This window comes from Scyliorhinus torazame, chromosome 23 (assembly GCF_047496885.1).
Source record: "Scyliorhinus torazame isolate Kashiwa2021f chromosome 23, sScyTor2.1, whole genome shotgun sequence".
Classification (NCBI taxonomy): Eukaryota; Metazoa; Chordata; class Chondrichthyes; order Carcharhiniformes; family Scyliorhinidae; genus Scyliorhinus; species Scyliorhinus torazame.
Window position 1 is genome coordinate 9,845,130 of NC_092729.1, and position 7,293 is coordinate 9,852,422.

A 7,293-nucleotide genomic window follows, 5' to 3' on the forward strand; every position below is an offset into this window, starting at 1 on the left:
AGTCCATAAGAGAGTCGTTTAGGAGTCTAGTATCTGCGGAGAAGAAGCTGTTTTTTAGTCTGTTTGTGCGTGTTCTCGGAGTTTTGTATCTCCTGCCCGATGGAAGAAGTTGGAAGAGTGAGTAAGCCGGATGGGAGGGGTCTTTGATTATGCAGCCCGCTTTCTCCAGGCAGCGGCAGGTGTAGACCGAGTCAATGGATGGGAGGCAGATTCGTGTGGTGGACTGGACGGTGTTCACGACTCTCTGGAGTGTCTTGCGGTCTTGGTCCGAGCAGTTACAATACCAGGCTGTGATGCAACAAGATAGGATGCTCTCTCTGTTGAATCTGTAAATGTTCGTAAGAGTTAATGTGGACATGCCGAATTTCGTTAACTTCCTGAGGAAGTATAGGCGCTGTTGTGCGTTATTCATGGTAGCATCAACGGGGGTTGCCCAGGACAGATTTTTGGTGATGTGGACGCCTTAGAATTTGACACGGTTAACCATCTCCACCGTGGCCCCAGGGTGTGTACAGTACTTTGCTCCCTGAAGTCAATGACCAGCTCTTTAGTTTTGCGGGCATTGAGGGATAGATTATTGTCGCTGCACTACTCCACGAGGTTCTCTACGTCCCTGCGGTATTCTAATTCGTCATTGTTCGAGATTCTGCCCACTATGGCCGCATCGTCAGCAAAACTGTAGATGGAGTTGGAACCAAATTTTGTTACGCAGTCGTGTGTGTACAGGGAGTATAGTACGGGCTAAGTAAGCAGCCTTGCAGCGTCACGGTATTGAGTACTATTATGGAGGTGGTGTTGTTGTTCATTCTTACTGATTGTGGTCTGTGGGTCAGAAAGTCGAGGATCCAGGTGAAGAGTGAGGATACAAGTCCTAGGTTTTGGAGCTTTGATATGAACTTGGCTGGGATTATGGTGTTAAAGGCGGAGCTGTCGTCAGTCAAAAGGAGTCTGATGTAGTAGTCCTTGTCGATATGCTCCAGGGATGAGTGTAGGGCTAGGGAGATGGCGTCAACTATGGACTCGTTGCGGTAGTATGCAAATTGCAGTCGATCAAGGCGTTCTGGGCATATAGAGGTGATGCGCTTCATGACCAACCGCTCAAAGCACTTCATTACGACTTAAGTCAGCGCCACCAGACGGTAATCATTGAGGCACGTTGCCTGGTTCTTCTCTGGCACTGGTATGATGGTGGTCTTCTTGAAGCAGGTGTGGGATTCGGAGCAGCATAGGGACAGGTTAAAGATGTCCGCGAACACATCTGCCAGCTGGTCCATGCACGTTCTGAGTGCACGACCAAGGATCGCCTTCCGAGGGTTCACTTTCTGGAAGGCCGATCTGACTTCGGAAGCTATGATGGTGGCTATGGGTGTGTTATGGGCCGCTGGGGAACTCGACAGCGATCATTGGTTTCCTGGTCGAACTGAGCATCGAATGAATTGAGTTCAGTGGGGAGGGGTGCGCTGCTCCTGGTGATACCGCTTCGCTTCGATTTGTGTCCCGTTATGTTGTTGAGGCCAGGAGAGATGGAGAGATGGAGAAATGGAGAGACGGAGAAATGGAGAGATGGAGAAATGGAGAATTGGAGAAAGATGGAGCGAGATGGAGAGAGATGGAGAGAGAGGCGGGGCGAGGCGGTGCGAGGCGGGGAGAGGTGGGTGGAGGTGGGGAGAGGCGGGGGGACGCGGGAGAGGCGGGGAGAGGCGGGAAGATGCTGGGAGAGGTGGGGAGAGGCAGAACATCTGAACATCAGAACATCAGAACCAGCCGTGGTGCCACTGATGTGGCTGCTGTTGTTTTCCCCTGATAGGCTATAGCCCCAACAGTATTCAAAGCGTTTACATGTTCGAGAGGGGGACAACCACAGGGGATCCCTGCACTGACTGTCTGCCCCTTCAGGTGGTCACCCATCTCTCTGCCTGTACACTGGGTTTGACCACGTCTCTATAACTCCTATCTATGACACTTGCCGCCACCTGCATGACCCTAAGTGCATCCAATTGCTGCTTCAACCGAACCATGCGGTCTGTGACGAGCTGACATTGGTTACACTCGCTGCAGAAGTAGTCGGCCGGAACGCTGGAAGCGTCACGTGTCTGCCACATGTCAAAGTCGGAGCACTGCACCCCGCTGAGTGACATTTAAGCACTAATTAATTCATTTAAAATAAATACTTGAATTATTGTTACAAATAACTATTTGGCCCTGCCGCTAGATGATCTTTACTGTAAACTTAAATGCTAAATATCGATCACTGCCCGCAGGTTTAGTTACTCCACTATCTAGTTAATCAATTAGATTTATTGGCGATCATTCTTTTTCAAATTTAACAGATTCCCAACCAGCCAATCAGGTCACAGCTTTACGTGATCCCACACAATTTGAAAAGGAAATAAGAATCACTTAGCTTCTCAGGATGCTCTCTGATTCCCTCCCTGCAGATTAACAGTGACAAGCCAGGAGAAGGGGAACAAAACATAGAACATAGAACAGAGAACAATACAGCGCAGTACAGGCCCTTCAGCCCACAATGTTGCACCGAAACAAAAGCCATCTAACCTACACTATGCCATTATCATCCACATGTTTATCCAATAAACTTTTAAATGCCCTCAATGTTGGCGAGTAGGGAAAAAGCACCTTCTACCACTCCGCACCGAATAACCTTACTGCACCAAATTACCAAGTTCGAATTCCCACTCTGGATGTGTCTCACTCACTCAGGACATGTCTCCTTAGCCTGCGCAAAGCTTACTGAGTGCGCTTTCAGTCTGTCTTTGATACAGACCCCAGCTAACCAGGGTGACTCACATTGCTTAAGCTTCAAACAGAAGAATACAATGTATACCCTTGTGTCACTAAACAGGACTCAGGTGACTGACAGAGAACTGCCTCTCAGCAATTAGGGTGAGGGCAGTTTCAGCCAATCAGACACTAAGCTACACACTGCACTTTAAATGAAATACAGCAAAATTAGACTTACCACTTACCTTTCCTGATTCCCTCACTGCACCAAATTATCAAGTTCCAATTACCACTCTGGGTGTGCCTCATTCAGGATGTGCCTCCTTCACCTCCGCAAAGCTTACTAAGTGCGCTTTCTGTCTGTCTTTTATACAGACATCAGCTAACCAGGGTGACTCACACCGTACACTGCTGTAAACCGAGTAAATGTATACACTGCCCTACAGTAAGCAGTGATGATGTGAACCGTACACTGCTGTAAACAGGGTCTATGTAGACAGTGCCCGACAGTAAGCAGCGTTTATGGAAAACGTGCTCTGCCGTCAATAGAGTTTATATAAATAGCGCTACAGTAAACAGTGTTTATGTAACACGTACACTGCTGTCAACAGAGTCTATGTAAACAGCGTCCTACAGTAAACACTGTTTTTGTAAACCGTACACTGCCGTGAACAGAGTCTATGCAAAGAGTGCCCTAAAGTAAATAGTGTTTATATAAACCATTAACTGCTGTAAACAGAGTCTATATAAGCAGTGTCCTCCAGTAAACAGTGTTTATATAAACCGTACACAGTTGCAAACTTAATTTATGTAAACAGTCTCCTATAGTAGCAGTGCTTATGTAAATCGCGCACAACTATAAACAGATTTTATTTAAAAAGTGAGCTACAAAGAACAAAGAACAAAGAACAAAGAAATGTACAGCACAGGAACAGGCCCTTCGGCCCTCTAAGCCCGTGCCGACCATACTGCCCGACTAAACTACAATCTTCTACACTTCCTGGGTCCGTATCCTTCTATTCCCATCCTATTCATATATTTGTCAAGATGCCCCTTAAATGTCCCTATCGTCCCTGCCTCCACTACCTCCTCCGGTAGTGAGTTCCAGGCACCCACTACCCTCTGCGTAAAAAACTTGCCTCGTACATCTACTCTAAACTTTGCCCCTCTCACCTTAAACCTATGCCCCCTAGTAATTGACCCCTCTACCCTGGGGAAAAGCCTCTGACTATCCACTCTGTCTATGCCCCTCATAATTTTGTATACCTCTATCACTTCGCCCCTCAACCTCCTTCGTTCCAGTGAGAACAAACCGAGTTTATTCAATCGCTCCTCATAGCTTATGCCCTCCATACCAGGCAACATTCTGGTAAATCTCTTCTGCACCCTCTCTAAAGCCTCCACATCCTTCTGGTAGTGTGGCGACCAGAATTGAACACTATACTCCAAGTAAAACGAAGACCCATTGCCGTGTTATTGCTTATCCGCAATGCCGTGACTCGGATTCGAACCGAGGTTGCTGCAGCCACAACGCAGAGTACTAACCACTATACGATCACGGCGTGCTACATGGGCCTGTTACAGTAAACAGTGTCTCTGTCAACAGTGTCTTAGAGTAAACAATGTTTACGTGAACCGTGCACTGCTGTAAATAGTGTCTATGTAAACAGTTTCCTACAGTGAACAGTGACTGTGTAAGCATTACACTGCTGCATTGTCTCTGTAAACTGTAGCCTGCTGTAACAGAGTTTATGTAAACGGTACCCGACAGTAAACATATTTTTTAAAAACCGTGCACCACTGTCAACAAAGTCTATGTAAACAATGCCCTGCAGTTAACAGTGTTTGTGTAAACCGATCCTCCTTTAAACTGAGTGTATGAAAACAGTGCCCGAGAGTAAGCAGTCAACCATACTCTGCTGGTAATAGTGTTTATTTAAAAAGCGCTGTAGTAAGGAGTCTGTTTCATCAGTGCCCTCGTAATGAGTCTGTTAGAGTTGAAAATATTCACACGTGCGCCTTTTTGAGTGAGTAAAGAAGCAGTTTATTATGTCAGATCTGGGAGACAGGCCTGCGGCTCCGCATTATTTAGAAACCACTCTTCCTCACTATAGCTAAGTTCGCACGGGGTTAATACACAGATTCTGAAGCGAAATCAGATGGTAATCTCATTTTCATACAGCCAATCACCTTTATTCGCGTCACAATTCATTACATGCAACTAATTAATCCTCCATAATCTCAGCCCATGCCATAAATGGTTATTAGTATGTAATCTGCAGCCTTTTCCTGTTGTTCCTAATTCTTGAGTTTACATTTAGCCGGGCAGGCACAAATAATTTAAGGCATTCAGACTTTGGGCAAAGTTTGTTCATCGTCCATTATCTTTGAGTGTGCACCTGGCGATGAGTCATTTGTTTTGCACACAGGGCTGCTATTACAGCAGCAGACACAGAAAGTACACCGAACTGCAGGGTTAGATATAATGTGCAACATTGTTAAGAATTAGGTATATATTGTAAAAAGCTGAATTGTCCCACATGAATGTCCCACAATCATACAATGTGAGAGACAGAATTGTCAACCAAATTCCCTCCTGTTGGCCATGGAAGATGTTTACCAAATCGCACATGACCACAATGAGTCAATATGAGGGCTGCAGGGTGTGTTTTAAAGATATAAGGCCTTTGGGGCATGTAACCTCCCAGTTGTTCCGTACATTCACCGTGTATGTGATTCAAAGATCACCCCTCAAACGAACCCATGTATGTCACATTTAATGCCTTGATATTAATCATCCCTGCCTCCCGGATTAACTCTGCAGTCTGTCAGTAAATGCTGCCATTCATTCCAGTTTTCAAGTAAACTAATCTAACAGTCCCACACTCTCTGCCACCAACTTTCACTCCGAAGTAGATCCTCTGTGTGTTTTGTTTTCATAGCAGGTTACAAACTCAATCTGGGCAGAAGGGAGGCATTCCCAGTGAAACCCAAACCGGAGTGGGGGGGGGGGGGGGGGGGGCGGGGGAGGGGCTGAAGGGACCCGTTCAAAATAGCACAAAACAGATTCCGGAACCTGGGGATCCAGATAACAGTGCCACAAATGGAACACTACCAGCCTGGTGGAGGAGGAACTGTAAAAAGATGTACAGAGGTGGGACTCATTCTCACCCTACCTGGCAGGGAGAGTGCGGACGATGAAAATGAACGTGCTGTCGAGGTTCCCCTTCCTGCTTAGGTCCTTACACATTTTCATCCCCAAGGCCATCTTCCAGAACCTAGACAGCTTAATTAAAATCTTTTCTCTGTGTGTCTATGTTGAGGGTGGGAGTGGAGGAGGCAAAAATCCAAGAGTGTTCAAATCATTACTGCAAATTAAAGCCGAAAGAGTGCGGGGATGGTTGCACGAGCACAACTCGTAGTGGTTACAGATGGAGGAGGCCTCCTGCAAGGGAACGATACTCCGGGACCTAACCACGGCAGCACTCCAATCCTCCTCGGCATAATAGACATCGAGCCCAGTGGTAGCAGCCATACTGAAAACGTAGGGCCCATTTCGGGCGAACTGGTATGTTCCTCCATGGCCCCCATCTGTGGTAACCACAGATTCCCACCAGCTATGCTGGACGCAACGTTTAAATAATGGAGACAGGAGGGAGGAACGCTGGCAGTTAGGGACTTCCACGTAGGGCATAGACTAGCGACGATAAATGAACTGACGGAGGAATGGTTGTTGACAAAACGACTGGATATTACAAATAAATCATTTTCTCGGCAGAAACAGTAGGATACCCCAGGCCTCCGGAGACTGCACTATCAGAGGACCTGATGACCACGAACAGTAAGGAGGGGGAATTTTGTGCGAAATTATACGGTCAGTTACTGGACAGAGCCCGAACACCACTGGTCGAGACCAGACGGAAATGGGAGGGCCAACTGGGAACAGAAGCGGGGTCGGCACTCTGGAGTGAAGCACTGATAAGGGCAACCTTCACCTCCTCCTGCGCAAGGCTCAGCCTCATGCAGTTCAATGTCGCACACAGAGAACACTTGACCAGAACCCGAATGAACAGCTTCTTCCCGGTGGTGGTGGATAAATGTGAACTGTGCCAAAAGGGGCAGACCAACCATACCCACATGTTCTGGGTTTGTCCCGAAATTGCTGGGTTCTGGACAGCCTTCTCGGAGGCAATGTCCAATGTTGTGGGGGTAAGGGTGAAGCCATGCCCAATAGTGGCGATCTTCGGTGTATCAGAGCAGCCTGCGTTACACATGGGGAAGAAGGCCGACGCCCTCGCTTTTACTTCCCTAATCGCACGCCGGAGAATCCTGCTTGGCTGGCGATCAGCAGCACCACCCACAGCTGCAGACTGGCTCGCTGACCTCTCGGTATTTCTCCACCTGGAGAATATCAAATACGCCAACCGAGGGTCAGAGTAAGACTTCCTGACTGCATGGGGGCAATTTGTCTGTCTGTTCCAAAACGTGTTTGTGGCCAACAACAACCAAGAGAGTGAGAACTGGAAAGATTAGAGGGAAATGTTGCTAAAT

At 47.4% G+C, this 7,293-nt stretch overlaps 1 non-coding gene across 1 annotated transcript; it reads right to left on the bottom strand.

Annotated features, from left to right (window-relative positions):
* Positions 1 to 4,232: 4,232 nt before the first annotated feature.
* trnah-gug (transfer RNA histidin (anticodon GUG)) lies at positions 4,233 to 4,304 on the bottom strand. The gene has a single exon. It is a non-coding gene; the product is annotated as a tRNA-His (tRNA).
* Positions 4,305 to 7,293: the final 2,989 nt, after the last annotated feature.